Source organism: Ochotona princeps, chromosome 17 (assembly GCF_030435755.1).
Source record: "Ochotona princeps isolate mOchPri1 chromosome 17, mOchPri1.hap1, whole genome shotgun sequence".
Lineage (NCBI taxonomy): Eukaryota > Metazoa > Chordata > Mammalia > Lagomorpha > Ochotonidae > Ochotona > Ochotona princeps.
Window position 1 is genome coordinate 51,413,391 of NC_080848.1, and position 18,836 is coordinate 51,432,226.

Sequence of the window (18,836 nt, forward strand, 5' to 3'; positions counted from 1 at the left end):
GCCTTCAAATATGGTCCTTACCTATCTTTTAAAAGTGCACACGGCTCTTGGTGTAGCTTATGCAGAAATGGGTGACAAACTTGAGCACACTCAGCCAAGTGTGTGAAGGGGTGCAGTGGGGTTCTGGACGTCACGCTGAAATACCCATGTTGGGCTCTGCTCTGTTGAAGGACATTGGTGAAAAAATTCAGTTTCTATGCATTAGCGTTGGTGGCCAAGTTTGCCAGGATGCCTTTATTCCATAAAGCATAGGAGGCACACAGACTCCTCTGAAGGCAGGAGGCTCCTCCCCCCAGAGGAGTGGTTGTGCCAGCCTGTCTCATCTGGCAGAGCAGGGGATGGGCATACGGTCAGCAGAATGTATCAGACGCACTTAACACACACCCACTCCCGTTGAACCCCCTGAGAGACTCCAAGATGATCAGACAGGCCATCTTACCCTTGCCTAGGAGACACAAAGTAACTTGCTCAGGGTCAAAATGGTGGAGCTGGGATCCTGAGCCTGCCCTGCCTTACGGAGCCCTCCTTGTCTACGAGAGAAGCTGCGCAAACACACGGAATCGCCCGCAGCAGGTGGATCACGCAGGAAGGCAGTAGGAGCCAGGCTCACACTATGCAGGTGGATCACGCAGGAAGGCAGTAGGAGCCAGGCTCACACAGTGCAAAGGGCTCCATTTCTTTGGATTGCTGCCTCTTTCCACTCACTCCTCCTGAAGCTCTCGGCCATGACCACTGCCAACTCTGCCCACCCACCCTTGCCCACCCACCCTTGCCTCACACAGGCTGCAGCCTCGGAGGGAAGGAACTTGGACCGCTCTTGGCTCAACACACAAGCAGCTGCGACACAGATGACACAAAAGGGGTGCAGGTGGCATCTGGCTATCTCCAAACTGAGCATTGTCTCTAATGACCTTCCCCTTTGTAAAGCACGTAGCTTCACTTCTTTATGAAAAAATGATTTGTTCCGGTATTGGGGGCTGGAATGTATTTCTTTTCTCCCTGTAGCTGTTACATGATTCAGAAACCTCTGGCTTTCTGATTTTTTATTAATTCTCAAATCCGTCAGCAGTGGGTTTCCAGATACTTTTTTTTATTACCTTTTATAATTTTTTTTTTTTAAATTCTGGAAGAAATAGCGTGCCGAAGCAAGTATAAGGATTAAAGAAAAAAATCAGCCTACACTTAAGGACTGACGGCTGGGAGGGGTTGACGTCTTCTTTATTTGGGACAGATGAACTCTTCATTTATGACTGGTAGATGTTCCCTCCTTAAGGACTTGGGAGGGACACGGTTTCTAATAGGAGTAACATGCCCTTATGGGGGCAAAAGTGGAGCAGCCTGCCACCGGCTGGTCTTTCCACTGCCGGGACACCGCAGCAGCTGAGGTCTTTGGGAAAGCAACTGCACCTCGGCCGGAGGGACTATTTGTGCCGAAACCACTAATCCCGCTTTGCTAAAAACAGATGCGGTGGAGTGGTCCCGAGGTTGCTGCTGGCTCGGAGCTGCGATCCGGTTACCCTCAGCTGTGCTGAGACATTCCGGAGGCCCTTGTGCCCCCAGCTGCGGGAGCTGCGGCCCAAGAGCGCAGTGGTTATTTTTATCTGAGAAGGTTCATGCTTTTCAGAGCCCGGAGCAGCGAGAAGTGCCAACTCCTAGACATGTGTGGATCTGAATGAGACCCTGTTCCCTTTCAGGGAGCCCTGAGATTGCGCGGAGCAGGTGGTGAGCACCCTTGGGCCACCTTTGCGAAGAGCCCCCCGAACCCGGCTTGCTGAGGGAAGGGGCAGCTTAGAGAAGGAGAACTGAGCACTGGCCCAGTGACCCCTGGATACAAACATAAGACAGAAACTCAGATCTTCAGAACAGTAGAGGGAAAATTAGCATTCAGATCACAAACAGGAAGAAAATAATCAAACCAAAATGAGCCAGAACGGTAGGGGTGGGCCTTGGGCAAGGGCTCCAGCTGCTGCGTGCAATACCTACATCCTGTCTTCAACGCTTGGGTTTGGGTTTCAGTTCTGCCTTCAAGTTCACCTTCCTGTTCACGTGCACTTTGGGGGAGTACAGGTGACAGGTCGTGTGTCTGGGTCGCCGCAACCCATGTGGAAGACTCAAACTAAGAATCTAGGCTTCCGGTTTCCGCTTGGCCCTGCCCTGGTTATTGTTGATTTTGGAGGAGTCAAACAGTAGAAGATGGGAGATCTGTCCCCATCGCCTCTCTCTGGCTCCATCTCTCTGCCTACCAAATACATGAAACACATCAGTAAGCGTGCTACAAGACCACATAGAGTTGTGGTTATTGAGGATGGCAACAGGAGCCGCACTCTTATATTCAAAGCCTAAAAGACAGTCGGTGAGCAATCTTGGCCATTTAGCAATGAATGCTCTCCACTGCACTGCAGGCGCTCAATGAAAACCCGGATTGAATTCCTAGGAGCAAGAGTGCTGGGGGGATCTGCTGGCCTGGAGGAGAAGCAGGTTATTTCCGTGTTGACACTCCGTCTCTGCAGGTCAGTAGCAGGGAGAGAGTGTGGGAGGTCCGGGATGAAGCTCGTGGGCTGAGGCACCCACATGCCAAGACAGGGGACAGTCAGTGTGTGAGCCCGGGGCTGCAGGCTCCGCCTTTCCCGTGCGTGGTTTCTGGGAACTGCAGGGCTGCATTCGTTAATTCTGCCTGTCCCCCAAAGACTCATAGAAAACCACACAACAGCATGAAATCACTCACAAGGAGTTCAAGTTGTTTTGTGGCTGTTTTTGTTTGCACCAAAATAAACTTACCTTTCAACCCACTTTCCCAGGAGTTCGTCATTGGCCAACAGCCTGCTATGTGCCAGGGAGCAAGGCATGGGGGGAGCAGAACTTCCCCTGCACACTGACACAAGGAAGGAAGGCCAGGAAAGGTGGCACAGGGGAGGGAGAGGAGACAGCTTCTGTGGACTTCTGTCTTTTTTTTTTCCTTTAAAGATTTTTATTTTTATTACAAAGTCAGATATGCAGAGAGGAGGAGAGACAGAGAGGAAGATCTTCCGCCCGATGATTCACTCCCCAAGTGAGCCACAACAGCTGGAGCTGAGACAATTGAAGCCAGGAACCAGGAACTTCTTCAGGATCTCAAACATGGTCCAGGGTCCCAAGATTTTGGGCCGTCCTCGACTGCTTTCCCAGGCCACAAGCAGGGAGCTGGATGGGTAGCAGGGATGCCAGGATTAGAACCAGAGCCCATATGGGATCTCAGCAAGTTCAAGCCGAGGACTTTAGCCATTAGGCCACCATGCTGGGCCCGAGGGCTTCTGTCTTAAAGCCCCAACACCCAGGGTAGGGGGCAGGGTGTGGTGGAAGGGCCCTCATTTCCAAATAGGGCCCAGCTTCAGCATGGAGCGGGGTGGGGACGGAGGTGTGGGAGGAGCATCCGCAGCAGCTGTGCCTATTTTGGGCCTGGGGTCTGCATCCCAATGGCAACAGGTGCTGAGCCCCGAAGAATAAGGCAGGATACATGGATGTTTATTTTGAGGTGCAGAGTCAAAAACAAAATGGAGTGAACACGGCTCACTGCTAACTGCAATACTTCTCGCTTTTGCAGCTTCTGCTTCGCTTGCTTGGCTATGAAACTGTGTGAGACTGTGTAAGCTCTCAGGCTGAGTTGCCCACATGACCTTCAGCACCGACAGTTCTCAGGTCGTAGGACTCCAGGTCGGAGTCTGGTTATCTCACAGGGGGATTCAAAGCCTAAGCCTGGTTATCTTGACTACTAGACCAGAGAAGAGCCAAGCACAGACTGTCCAGCCACAACAAGCTTTTGTAAACTGCCCCTATAAAAACCCTATGAATGTGTTGTTCGGGGCCACACTGTGTTGCAGAGTGTTGGTCTCGGTCATTGCCTTACCTCTCAATGTAATAAAACTTTGTGGTGAGTGTAACATTTTGCTTTAGTGGTCAAGTGAATGTTGGCAATAGTCCAATGGGCAACAACAAGACCCAACATTTCAATGAGTTGTCTTGGACTAGAAAGAAATACAATGGTTTCTCCAGCTCTTGCTGGGGCCCCCTGTGGCTGCCTCTTACGGGTGCACAAAGGCATGGGACTTGCAGGTGTCTGGGATGTGGTGGGCTGCGCTCATGTGCACATGAGGGAAGAAGCAGATCGCATACAAAAAGCTAGCATGGAGGCAGAGACGAGAAGTGGGGACCCTCCTGCCTTCCCAACCTAAGAGTCGGCATCTCCCATCTGCCCTGGCAGGCCAAGCCAGAGCAGCAGCAGGAAGTCACAGCATGCAGAGCCGTGCACTGCCAGACCCCACGCCAGGCTCTCTGCTCAACTCTGCCCAGTGCAAAATTCAGCCACTTCCCCTGCAGCAGGCAAAGCCTTAGGCCTTCACATCCGATGATCCCCTATTGAAAAGTAGATTAAAGAGACATAAATTTCACCATTTAAAGAGGCTTGTTCTCGGCCACGCAGCAAATCCCGTGCACAGCAGGGCCTGACATGTAATAAATGATGGATTAATACATGTTGACTGGATTTCATGTGGCGGCTCCCCATTGCCCTTGGCCATGAACCTGATGTGCTGTGAGGCTCATCCTCTTGGGACGGCCAGGATGGAGGCTCCCCCCTCTGGGATTGTTTGCTCTGCAACTCCAAGTTCAGTTCATTCTGTTGTGTGCATGGGTGGACTGTCTCCATGTCACCTGTTTGTGCCTCCTGCTGGCCTTTGGACCCACCTTAGAGAGGGGTCTGAGGAGCAGCACCTGCTGGTCTGCTACCCAGAACCTGGAATGAGCAGCGTTGGCTTCTAAACCCCAGAACAGCTCTATGAGCTGGGATCCCAGTTGTGTCTCAGAATCCAGTGGCATGTCCAGCACCTGCCCCGTCCAGTGGTGGGTGAACTTGGTCCCCTCCCATGCCTGCTTGCGCTTCTGTCTTGCCTTGCAAACCTGAGCAATCTCTGCTTCACTGTCTGATGTATGGGGTAGGAGATGAACACGAGATTGTGTGTGTTTGTGGGTGGTGTGTGTGTGGCTCCTGCCCATAAGAAAATACTCATAAGGAGTTCCGTGGTATAAATCATTCCTTGCACTTGAGGAAGAAGCAGTACTGACACGCCCCTTGCTTCGTCTCCTGACCCCACCTATACCCCCCTGCTTTGGGGTCTTAAAGACTGCTCACGCGATGACACAGTGGTCTGCAACGCACACAGTTCCTACCACCATGCGGTCCCTGAAAGCCCAAGCGTTCAAGGCAGATGAAGTCATTACTGAGCCTATTCACAATAGCTGCTACAACCTGTCCACTTCTGCCTCCCCCCCCCCCCCATCCAACAGGCCTATTTAAACGCAGTTTTGATGCAGCCCTGCTCTGCCCAGCCCTCACCCAGGAGGCCCTCTGCCCACCTGTCGGCTACAAACCTGTCTGACGCACACTCAACCTGGATCCCATGCAGTCCCACGAACGGAGCGCCTCTCCTCCGGTTCCTCGTGCCTCTTGCCCAGCCACCTCTGCCAGGTAGAATTCTAACACACCTCTGCTCTTCCCCACGGTCCTATGCTAATCATTAATCCTGTGTGCACAGAGCTAGGGGGAGATGCTATTTATTTAGTTGTTTTTCTTAATTCCTTCTATTCTCCTCGTAGAATAGTAGTGACTTAGTCTCCCCATACCTGGTATTATCAAAATGAAAACCACGCACAGCGTATCAACAGTCATGGGAAGGAGTCTGAGGCAGGATGGGGAGATTTGGCTCCAGGCTCAGCTTGCTCACAGATTCTTCCCTAACCCTGGGCAGCTCACACTCCAGGTATGGGGGTTCCCTTACCTGAAAAGGGGGAGACCTCAGCTATCCCAACACTTCCTTAGTCCCACAGGGCGTCATCGCTGCCTGGTGCACTTCTGCAACACTGCAGGGTTTAGGGCTCCATGCACGGAGATTCTGACTCCGTCGGTTGAGCGGGAGCCTGGGACCCTGCACTTCACCGCTCCTTGCTGTTCTGATGAACTCTCAGAGCAGTTGTTTTTGTAAGCAGATTCCTGGGCCCCTAGTGAGGTTTATGAAGTCCTTCTCCTTTCTAACAAATGCTCCAGGAACACAGATGCTGCTGCCCGCTGCCCTTAGAGTTGAGAATGGTGCCCTGGGCGACTCCACTTGGGAGCGCTGTCCACTCCCAATCCCTGCTTCTCTCCCCTTTAGGAATCTGTTTGTCCTCCGGGGGGTGGGTGCTGACCAAGTCCCACTCACGCACTTTGAGTGCCCGCTGCGTCAGGGATGCATTGTCAGTGTTATCATGAGACGCTGAGATGTTTGGCACAGACGGTGTGTGTTAAGTGAAGCTTCGAGGAAATCCTGGCATGGAGGCTAGGGCTGGGGTCCCAGTAGGGGAATCTCCCCCTCCACATCTGTCCCTGCTCTATGAGACCGGGGGGCAGGGCAGGAGAGGACGAGGCTCTGCCCCAGGGTGTGGTTCCTGCCCTCCTGGGGCCGTCTTCTCACCCTCCCGCCTGAGTTAGGGCACAGAAGGCTGGCTATAGAGACAGGGGCTGGAACAATCATCTGTGCTGGCCCCCTTGCTTCCTAGCTGAGGACACAGAGGGCCAGGGGCTGTTCATGATCACTCTAGCTGATGTGTCATGGGACATTCTTACCCAGGGATATTCATCCTGCTGCTTCTCCTACCTCTAGCTCTACCTGCTCGCTGCGTCTCCCCGCTGTCCCCTGCCACAGCCACCAACACCCATCTGCCACAGCCACCAACACCCATCTGCCAAGCTCACTACTGGCAGCCGCCTCAGTGACTCTGCCTGGTGGCACCTTCCACTGCCTGGCACTGCAGGCTCCGCTAGGTGGCAGTGTTGCTCACCCCAGTGCAGCATCCCCAGCCAGCCGGGTCCCATAGCAGTGAGGGTCAGGAGGGGCCCAAGGTGCTGGCTGGTCTAGGGGAGTTCCCAGGGTGCCCTCCCTCCACCCTGGGCATGCGCTTCTTCCATCCAGAGCTCAGCAATGCTGTTGTGGAAACTCAAGTAAAAAAAAAAAAACAGGGCCCAGCATGGTGGCCTAGCAGCTAAAGTCCTCGGCTTGAACACTCTGGGATCCCATCTGGGTGCTGGTTCTAATCCCGGCCACCCTGCTTCCCATCCAGCTCCCTGCTTGTGGCCTGGGAAAGCAGTTGAGGACAGCCCAAAATCTTGGGACCCTGGACCATGTTTGAGACCCTGAAGAAGCTCCAGGCCCCTGGCTTCAATTGGCTCAGCTCCAGCTGTTGCGGCCACTTGGGGAGTGAATCATCGGGCAGAAGATCTTCCTCTCCGTCTCTCCTCCTCTCTGCATATCTGACTTTGCAATAAAAATAAACAAATCATAAAACACACACACACACAGACATGACAGTCTTGATTACCAAGCTTTCCAGAAGCACCTTTAGACGTCTTTCTTCCCTCCCCTGCACCACTGCTGGGCCACAGGGCTGTGATTCGAGCCTTGAAGCGTAGGACAGCAGCCCCGTCTGCTGTGCTGCCTGCCCTTGTCTCACCAGGAGAGCCTGACACCGGCCGGGCCAGCTGCGTGTTTGGGGCCAAGGATTTCAGTAGGCTCAGTTTGCTGTCCCTGGTATAAACCAATTCCCTTCATAATAGATCTTGCCCCAGGACCCTAGATGTCCCGATGAGTCCATTTTTTTCCCCAGCTCAAGCCTCCTGGTCCCCAGAGTTGGTCTCAAACCCAACAACCACCACCCCCTGGCCACCGGCAAATGTCCCTGCTATGGGAAGACACAGGTCCTGGCCCCCAACCCAGCGGGTCACCTTCCACCTGGACACTCCCCTCTCCTTCGCACTACTCGAGCCAATTTTCTTCTCAAGGGAATCCAACACTTGCTAGTTTTCGCATGCACTGTTTCGGCCCCCGCTTCCTCCACAGGGACCTTGGAATTTTCTCCCCCTCAGCAAACTCATAGCCTTCGTGGCTTCTGGGGCCATCTCGTTTGGGGCTCCTGATTTTCTCCTGCAGACACAGGTCAATGGGTGGACAGAAAGCCAAAGACCCATATATGCGGTACTCAGTCACCCCGGACCCCTGCTCGTAGCTATCTGAGTCGCCTGTGATTATTATTATTTTTTAAAATGCCAATGCCTAAGGCAATCCGAGATGAATTAGGGCAGCATCTTTAAGGAGTTCAATTCCCAGGCAACACCCTCAAGCTTCTAACCAGCTTTGGGCTCAAGCGAGTGGACGCTGCCATCTACAGGCAAGAGGGGACACTGCTGCCCCTGGGTGCAAGGGAAGATCGCCGGGGAGGGGCTGGGACCGAGGGGTGGAGAGCTGCACCTCACAGGCGCACAGGGTTGTGCTCAGCACGGTTTAGTCCTTGTCAGCCTCCCAGGAACCTGGCAGCTCAGGCCTTTCCAAAGAGGCGCTGCAGATGGGCCAGCCTGTGGCATCACCATGTTTTGAGTCCCAGCTTAGAGACGCCCGCTTCAGGGCTGAGGCTCTGGGTGCTGGGGATAACATTCAGGACCGAGGACGCAGGCTCTTCAAGGGTCCCCCATGCCTAGAAGCCCCCTTCTCCTCTGGCAGGAGGACCGCGCTTCCTGTTGGTCCCACCATGTGATGCCCGGAGTGACATGCAGAATTTAGCCTAAAAAATGTTAAAACACAGCACAACCATTGTTGAGATAATAAACGATCATCACGAAGATGCGGCGCGCAAACATAAAACAGGACTCTCACAGCTCGTGGACTCTCCCCTTATTCCCAGAGTCCAGGCCGCTGGTTGTAGCAGGGGGAGGCAGCAGGTTGGCAGCATGGTGGCCCCCGGCACTGTCCGTCTTATTCTTGCAACGATAATGACAGCTTGGCCTCTGGATCAGCTCTCTCGTGGATGAACAGGGTAATGATTTTGAGTTGGAGTATTCACAGTGTGACTTACGCAGTGTTAACAGCTAAACTGAGTCTTCCAAGACCCCTGGTGGAACTGGAAGGAGGGTTGGAGAGCCCGTTGCTTCTTGTCCTTACCTCGCTGTAGCATCGGATTGGCGTAAGTAAAGTTATGAAGAAACGCAGTTGCTGAACGCCTGCTGAAGAAAAGCTTCCACGCGTCCAGACGGACTGCAGTTCATGAAGATGGCCACGAGAGCGCAGTGCCGGGTCACTTATGGAGGGGATTGCGTCCTGCTCTGCCAAATGCAGGGTCACCTGAAATCTAACCTCTTAAAGGGTTGCGCCTGGTGGTGTCCCGTCAGTCCTGCTTGCTGTCTGCTCAGCAGAGTCCCTGTGTCAGGTTATACAGGAGTGGGTGCACCCCAACTCTGTGTTCACTTGCACCATCGGGTGCGTGGGACATCTTCCAGCTCAAGATTCTGTTGGGAAGCCCCTTGGCAGGTCCTGTACAGACCCTGTTCCCTCGCCCCTGGGTTCACCTGCATTCAGATCAACAGCACTTCCTGCAGATCCCGGCCTGAGGACCAATCAGCAGCTTCTGGCTGCTCGGACCCAGCATCAGCACCAGGAGTTCGGCGACAAGGGTTGCAAGCCAAGGGTTGCAAGCTCCGGTTGCAAGTGCCTCTGTTGTCTGCCACCCCTTCCCTGGCCTAGGCCAGGTCCAGCAGGTGTTGGTTTCTTTGACAAAGACTGGATTTTCTTGCTTCTTCAGATTCAAAGTGCTTCCCATCCGATCCCTGAGAGGCTGACCCCAGTGCTTAGCGTCAAGCCCCAGAGGGCGCAGCTCCCATATCCCTAAGTTCTGGGCCAGCTGTGCTCTCTTGGCCGAATTCAGAATGGTGACAGCTCTCTGTTTCTGCCACGCCACTTCAACCCTCAGACACCCAGACTGATCCAAGACAGCGCCTCCATTTGGGCTGCTCCTCATTCACCCCACTCCTACCAAGAGGTAAAGAAACCCGGCACAGTTACCTAGTGGCTAAAGTCCTTGCCATACATGCTCCGAGATCCCATTCGGGCGCCAGTTCTAATCCCGGCCACCCTGCTTCCCATCCAGCTCTCTGCGTGTGCCCTGGGAAAGTAGTTGAGGATGACCCAAAGCCTTGGGACCCTGTACCCGCATGGGAGACCCAGAGGAAGTTCCTGGCTTCAGATTGGCTAAGCTCTAGCCGTTACAGCCACTTGGAGAATGAACCAACAGAGGGAAGATCTTTTTCTGTCTCCTTCTCTCTGTATATCTGCCTTTCCAATTTAAAAAAGCATCTTTTGAAAAAGAAAATACTTATAGGAGCTTTACTTCCCAGGACAGTTTCCACATGCCAGACATCCTCTCCCTGACAAGCATTCCAATAGTCTCGAACTTATCAGACCCAGGTCCCCTCGAGGAAGGGGCTGCCCTGGCCCATCCTGCCTGGAGGGTTTGCATCTAAGCTTGCTTTGATTCTGTGTTCCTTTCAAGAGGGAACTATACACAAGTTCTTGGATGATGATGCAATTTTAGAGAAAGGGAAGGTGATACGGCTCCTGCTGTGCGGCTTACAGACTATTTTAAGAAAGGAGAGAGGAAGGATAGGAGGAATCAGAGGGTTTGGTGCCCCTTAAACCAGAGAGGTCATACCATGCTGATGGGAAGACTTGCCGCCAAGAGGGAGTTTAGATAACTACATTGTATGCTCAAGCTGCCGATCAGAGAAGAAAATATTTTGGCCTGTTTAATCAGTCCAGGAGAAATCACACAAAACAGGTTCATACAATGCGCGTGGGACAGGAGAAGACAGGAGCCCTTGCGTCTGACCTAGTGGATGTACTAATGGCCACCCTGACAAAAATAAGGAACCAGAAAGGGAGAATGATGGTTCCAACACAGGTTGAGGGTAAGAGGTCACCCGATGGCCTCAGCTTCAGAGCCCTGACAAAGCCACGTGCACCCAGCAGGCTAAGGGCATAAGGGCCCACCCGACCCAGGCACCACATTACTGTTCACTTTCCTTTGTGTAAAACGTCTAGAACAGGTAAGTTCCCCAGAGGCAGGAGTGGACGGGTGGCTGCCTGAAGCTGAGAGCAGCAGAGGATGGAGGGGACTGCCGAACGCCTGTAGTCGCCTCTATGTGTGTGATGACGGCCGCGCACCTCTGTGAACACACTGTGTGTGATGATGGCCGCGCATCTCTGTGAACACACTGCGTGTGATGACGGCCGCGCATCTCTGTGAACACACTGTGTGTGATGATGGCAGCGCATCTCTGTGAACACACACACCACCAACTCTGACGAGATGCGTGGGATGGCATGCGAAGCAGTTCTCAACAAAGCTGGGCTAAAAAGAGGCCCAGAACAAAGCTTGCAAGTATTCGACCAGAAGCTGCTCTGAACCCCAACACTATGGAGGAATCAGTGGCTGACATGGAGACTCCGGTGTGGGACAGCTGGGAAAACGAGGTGCCTTCACAATAATCCGTGGAGTGGCACATACTACAGAGATGAGTGAAAGCATAAAACATACCCTCAACTCCATGGCAGTGTAGATGCTTCCAGAAGGGGCTCGGGGCATCAGACGATCATTCAAACATAACCCCTTATCTTACAACCTCTTATCTTTTCAAATACAACCTCTTAACTTGAAGAGGCAGTATAAAACAGCTCTAAAGGTTTGGAAATGAAAAGACATCTCTTTGGTACCCCAGTTCACCAATCTTGTTCTCTAGTAACAACCGCTTTCAGTTTCTAGAAGATGTTGTGTTCACAGGCACATATCTAGTTACCACCTACTTACACACACACACACTTCCCCTATGAACCAACTAGGTTAAGAAGAATGTAGTGGGACAATGTGCTGCTAAGATAGCTAGAAGAGTTCCCACAAATGCATGAGCTCAGAGTGGCTCTTACACTCCTCTTTGCATGGCAGAAGCACTTTCTTTCAGTGGACACACCAGGAGAAGAGACAGGGGCTGCTGGTGGACAGAGGCTCACCTACCAGCCATGACTAACCCAGGGTGATACACGGCTCGAGGGGCCAATGACACGCAACGATGCAGAAACATGTGCACACTTCAGTGTGGACTGGCTTTGCTCTGGGCAAGTATTAGCATCTATGCAATGCAAATACAGCTCTAGTTTTGTGATCCCAGGCTTTAGCTGGAGGCTGCTAGGTTACACTGTTGGGGATGGGGGGTGGAGATGGCGTGTGGGAGGATGGTGGCTGACACACGTGGAAAGGAAGCTGGCATTTCCACAGTGAGGAAATGGCTGTGACACACGGGAAGGTGGCTGTATGGTTACAGAGCTCTCAGGATGAGCACCATCAGGTGTATTTTGTGGGGAGAGCGAGGTGACATACCAGGCTCAAGTGTGAATGTTGTCTTCCAATCCACTGTCCGGTGTCATACGGGGCTGGTAGAGGACAGGGGTGAAGCCACTGCCTTGAAATCCGGTACCAGCCCAGGCTGCAAAGTCCCCTTGAAGATTCCTCACCCTTCTCCCACTCCCTCCCCGCCTCCCCTCCCCTTGGGAGTATTTTTAGTTACGGTAACTGTAGATGGTGGTCACAGCACTGCAGGCCTCAAAATAAGATGGCTCGGGGAGCCCTCAGGTCAGCAGATGCCATGCCTGTAAGTCGAGCCGGCAAGGAGGCAGGACCAGCTGTCTCCGGGGCAGCTCCCCAGAAGTAAAGCTTCTTGTGGCGTGATCTGGAATGACCTTCTCCGGTGGGGCCGAGTGGTGGTGAAGGTGGTCATGTGGAGCTCTACAAAGGGGATGCAGGAATGGGAACCCTGATCAGGGTGGCATTGGGAGGTCCCATGGGCTCTGGCTGATTGGCTGAGTGACCCAGAATCAGCCTTGCCATGACAAGTCACCTCAAAGGAACTTACAGATGCTCAGCTTTTGTTCTGTGTCCCCACCAAGAGACCTTCTGATCTCCTTTACCAGGAAGAGAAGACTCTGGAACCCAGATGGGTCCCCCCTGCTTTGGCCTAGAAGAGCTCTCTTGAGAAATGGCAACAGTAAAACACCGGAGTTCCCATGCTACAACTCAGTCTCTTATGAATTATGTTATATAAAACAACAACAACAACAACAACAACAACTGATGTCTTTCTTTATTCCCAGACCCAACAAGCTGGTCACTGGATTGATGGGGAGCTGGCCCCAGGCGCGAGGAGTTTCTAAATGTCCCCAGGTGATTGCAAGGTGATGGTGGGCTGAGCATCTCGGATCTGGTCCAACACTTTGTGTCTTCCAGATGGGTCAACTGAGCCCTGGACCACATCTGCTGCTATGGGATGCTCACATGAGCTCAGTGACTTTGTAGAACTCTGGGCAGACTGGGCTCTACTGTAGGCCAGGAGCCCCTAATCTTCTTCTCATTTGCAGGCCAGCTTCCATGATCTACCAGAGCCATGTGCCCCTGCTAGGTGTTGAATGTTTTTGAAAAGATACAACAAAACAAACTTCAAAAAATTAATGAACTCCCAACACCTGAGGCTGGTATAGGCCAAAACCAGGAGCTAGGAACTTCATCCGTGTCTCCCACATAAGTGTTAGGGGCCCAAGGACATTTGCTGGTTTCCCCAAGTGGATTAGCAAGGAGCTGGATGGGATGTGGAGCAGCCAGGACTCAAACTGGCACTCTGATATGGGATGCTAGGTTGCAAGCAGGTGCAAACATAGGTTACACTGCACTAAAAGATTGATTTTTTTTTTTTAAATAATTACTTCTTTAACTTTGTCCTTGGCAATCAACTCTGGGAAATATAAGGGTACTTCAAAAATTTTCCCAGAAAAGTAGAAGCAACAGTGAAGTTTATCTTGGTACAAAGTGTTGCTTTTTTTTTTTTTTTGATCAATGTATAGGTTTTCGCTGTTTTTGGTAATGCTAATTTCCCATGAACTTTTTGAGGAATTTTTATCCACCTTAAAATTAATAACCATTGGAGCTGGTAGTGTGGTGTGGCATTGGTAAAGCCATTGTGTGAGATGCCATCATCCCATATGGATGCCGGTTTGAGTACTGGCTGCTTCTTTTTTGATCCAGCTCTCTGCTAAGGGCCTGGGGAGGGCGGCAGAGGATGGTCCAAGTGCTTAGGCCCCTACCACCCACCTTGGGAGATCTGGCAGAAGCTCCTGACTTTGGCTTGGCCCAACCCTGTTGCTGCCATCTGGGGAGTGAGCCAGCAGATGGAACATGCCTCTCTCTCCCTCTCTCTGTAGCGCTGATCTCAAATAAATAAATAAATCTAAAAAAAAGTAACCATTAAGGCAGCCAACTCAGCAGTTGGCCACCCAAGTTCTAGTTGCATGTCATACCTGGTTGGGGACACATTGGTCTGAGATATAGCAAAAGTGTCATGGCAAGTGGCACATGGCCAGGAGTTGTTCACCTGTGAACTGGAAGAAACTGCAGGCCTGCCCAAGGCCTGGGCAGCCACTGAATTTCAGGAGGCTGTCAGTCCTTGGTGGAAGTCACACTGGGAGTACCAGTTAGTGACAGCATCAGCGTGAGGAAGGAGGGGGGCATGGCTAGAGGATTTATTTTCCCTTCTCTAAAAGCCCTCGGGTCACCCCATCTCCTCTGACTGTTAAAATGAAGGGAGCCTGTCCATCACTGGGATCTGCTGACACAGACATACTCGGATTGATCCAGGAGAGGAAAAAGAAAAAAAAAAAACAGAAAAGAAACCACCCCAAACACTCATAAAGTAAAATGACAGGGCCGCTGCTGAGATTAGATGCCATATTTCAGCCTGCGTTCACAGAGATGGAGGATTTTTGATTTAGCATTGTACTTACCAAGACTCGTTTGAAGAAGCTCATTAATCTTGCTATTCTGTGTAGTCTGCTCTAAATTAATAGGCAATGCTGTGAGAGAAAGAAGCAGAAGGGTTACTTTCACCAGTCTCCCCTTTAGTGAGCTGCAGGTTGAATTCTTTCAGTTGTCATGAACAAATTCTTTATAATTTGGGATTTGATGAAGAGATTTCAAACTGGGGAGGGAACCGATAAAAGGTATCAGAGTATTCATTCACAGATGAAATGAGATGACCTGGAATCCTTCGAAAGATTTATTTTCTTAAAGACAGAGCGACAGAGAGAGAGGGAGTTTTCATTTGCTGGTTCACTCTCAAAAGGACCACAAAAGCCAGGGTTTGGCTAGACTGAAAGCCAGGAGCTTGGAATTCATCTGGTCTCCCTTGTGGTAGCAGGGCCCATGCACTGCTTCCCATTAGCGGGGAACTTGATAGGAAGCTGAGGGGCTGGGATTTGACCTTGCCACTCAGATGTGGACACAGGCCTAACCTCCTGGGCTACAATGCCTGCCTCCAGAATTTCTATTTAAAAGCCAGTCTCCCTGGGGCCTGAGCTGTGGCACAGTGGGCTAAACCGCCACCTGTGACAGCAGCATCCTGTATTAGAGCACTTGTCTGAGTCCCAGCTGCTATGCGAATGCCTCTGGGAAGGGAGCAGCAGATGGCTCACTGGCTTAGGCCTCAGCCATCCAACACCCAGGTGGAGGTCCAGGGTCCCGGCTTCAGCTCGGCTCAGCCCCTGCTATTGTGGCCATCTGAAGAGTAAACCAACAAATGGAGAATTTCTTGCCTCTGTTTCCCCCTCTTTCTCTGTCATTCTGCTTTTCAATAAATTAAATATTTTTTTAAAGGGAGAAAAATCCAAAACCATCCTAAAATATTTCTTTTTTCTCTAAACTCTATTTTTCTCTCATCCTTGTCAATTGAAATTTTTTTTCCAACAGACCTAGCAATTCTTCTAAAGCAAATCCTTTGAATAAACTGATTTTTAAAAAAGATTTATTTATTCTTATTGGAAAGGTAGATTTTAGAGAGAAGAAGAGGCAAAGAGAAAGAGCTTTCATCTGCTGCTGGCTCACTCCCCATGTGGCTGCAACAGTTCAAGCTAAGCTGATCCAAAGTTAGAAGCCAGGAGCTTCCTCTGAGTCTCCTGTGCAGGGTCCCAAGGCTTTTGGCCGTCCTCGTCTGCTTTCCCAGGCCACGGGCAGAGAGCTGGATGGGAAGTGGAGCATCCAGGGCGTGAACCGGCACCCATATGGGATCCTGGCGTGTGCAAGGTGAGGATTTAGCCACTGAGCTGGACCCTAAACTTATGATTTAAATGCACAAGAGGACACAAAGGCTTTCAACACATTTTCTACAGTAGAGAAGAATCAGAATGCCTTGAATTGTCATTAATAACAAAACAGGTATTCTGGGTTGGGGTCATAGAATACAGCAATGAAAATGAGTGAACCAGAGCTACATGACTCTCAAGATAAGAACTATAACTGAGTTTTACGCATTGAGCACCATACTGCTTTGGCATAGTTTCAAAATATAAAACAACAACACATGTTTCTTATGGATAAGCACACATATACTAAAAGTATAAAACACTAGCTAGGAAGACAGCCTCCCAGATCAAACAGCTGCCCATGGGATGAAGGCAGGAGATAACTAGTATCTTATTATCACAAGTTATTTTAGGTATCTGAAGCGAATAGCAGAAAAAGTGACATTTGTTAAATCTAAATGAATATTTGTTAAATAACTTTTAAATTTTTCTTTGAAAGATTTAAAACTTTTATTTGTGAAAGTATTGCTATTTAAGTGAAGTTTTAAATCAAAAGCATGTGTATGTATGCACATATATATATATAGCATAATACATATGGATTAATTGTTGGAAATATCAGGATCTGTATTAACCAAATTGAGGGACAAAAACAAAATTCCACCTGGCATCAGGTGGCTGGCATACGTAAAACTGGCAGAAAGAATTCAATAAGAGATGAAAATAAAATTCAATTTAAAATCTTTTGCAAAAATAAAAAAACAAAAGAGGCAAAACCCAAACTCAACGTTTGTTACAGCCAAAATGATTTGAGGAAAATGTTGAGCCCAAATGAGGTCAAATACAAGCAGGGGAGTAGGTGTGCATTTGAATTCACAGTTTGAGCAAACTCAAATACATTTTAAAATTGTGAGTCTGAGATTTAAGACAGACGCCACTGCTGGCACGCAGGTGCTTGGCTTTAGTCGCAACAGCTGTGTGTCTTGAGAGGGTCTCCATCCTGCAGCAGCTGGGAATCAAGAAAGGACCCTGAGGTGCAAAGCAGGGCCCAGGTTGGTCCCCCAGAGCCCTGTGCTGCCTCCTGCCCTCCGCTGCTGACAGCTGTGGCTCACCACGGCCCTCCACTCTTGCTCTGTCTCCTGTCACCCGGCTTTCTCCATCTGCCAGTCCCTTCACCACCTCCCCTGCCCTGCTCCTTCTTTTGCTCCAACTGGCCAAAGGAATGTTCATGTCACTCACCTCTCGGGTAACTGGAGCCCTTCAGCTGTTGGCATCTCTGGAAGGACATCCCAGAGGTGGCTGGCAGAAGCTTCACCTGTTAAGACAGGAGGGTGACTTAGAATTCCTTACAAAAACTTCGCCAGAGCAATTAAAACACATTTTCTTGGGTGATGGAAAATCTTTCTCCTGAATAGTTTTGCTTTCTTGAGATTTCCATTTCAAAAGAAAACTTGAACCTTATCATGGCTGGGAGAATGGAGGGACCGCTCATCCTATGGCCTTTGTGGGTGGGCAGGGAAAAGCTGGGAGGAGAAGATCTCAAAACAATATCATCTCCCTGGGAAGGGGGGTGTCTGCTGACAGGTGCCAGGCTCTAGAAGCAGATGAGGGAACCACGGAGTACAGCGGGCATGCGGGGCAAGAACTCCCATCCCCTCGGCCTGCGAGGAGCCTCAGGGGCTGGGTGGGCCACGCTTGCAGCAATGCTGGTGCTTCCTCGGCTCTCCTTCCTTCCCTCCTGTCTATTTCTTTTGTGTTTCTACTCCATCTTAATATTCTTCTCCGAAACAGATGATTTGGAAATAAGCTAGTCTACCAACTGTGCTCCAGGCTGTTCCAGGAGGCTTCCTCAGGATGACTGCTGGTGTAACAAGTCGACAACTCCCACACCAAGCGTGAACCCTAATGTGAAGTATAGACTTTGAGGAACAATTAGGTTCTCTGACTAGAACACATGTGCCATTCTGATGCAGGACCTGGATGGGATGCTGTTGTTGGTTGCAGTGCGGGGGTGTCGGGGAATTCTGCGGGCGTCGGGGCAGGCAGTATATGAGACACTCAATTTTGCTACAATCCTAAGGCTGCTAAAAAAAAAAATTGAGGCTGGGCACAGCATCCTAGCTACTAAAGCTCTGTCGTGCCTGTGCCAGGATTCTATATGGGCACCGTTTCGTGTCCCAGTGGCCCCACTTCCCTTCTAGCTCCCTGCCTGCGGCCTGGGAAAACAATCAAAGACAGCTCAAAACCTTGGGACCCTGCATCCGTGTGGGAGACCCAGAAGAAGCTCCAGGCTCCTGGCTTTGGATTGGCTCAGGTCCAGCCGTTGCGGCCACTTGGGGAGTGAATCAGTGGACGGAATATCTTCCTCTCTTTTTCTCCTCCTCTCTGTATATCTGACTTTCCAATAAAAATAAATCTTTAAAAACATCTCCAAAGTGTTGTCACACACACACACACACACACACACACACACACACACACACACACACACACAAAGTCAACAGTCACTGCTAGGAGGCAGAAATACAAACATTCATAACAGCCTCAGTATCTAACGTCAGTAGTCACCTAGCACTCCTGTGGGGACAAGGAGCCTTGGCCGAGAGCTGTGTTCCCTTCGTGGTGCCAGGATCCTCTGGCATTATCATTTTACACAAGGAGATGGAAGAATGTCTTCATGATCCAAGGCTTGGGCTCCTGCTCCTTGATCCCCATGGGGTAAGAAATCTGAGGACAGAATGAACCTGCCAAGTGCGTCCTCCCAACCCTGCATTTCCAGCCAAGAGTTGGGGCTGAGGCTGTAAATCCCAATGGGACTGTTCTCAGAAG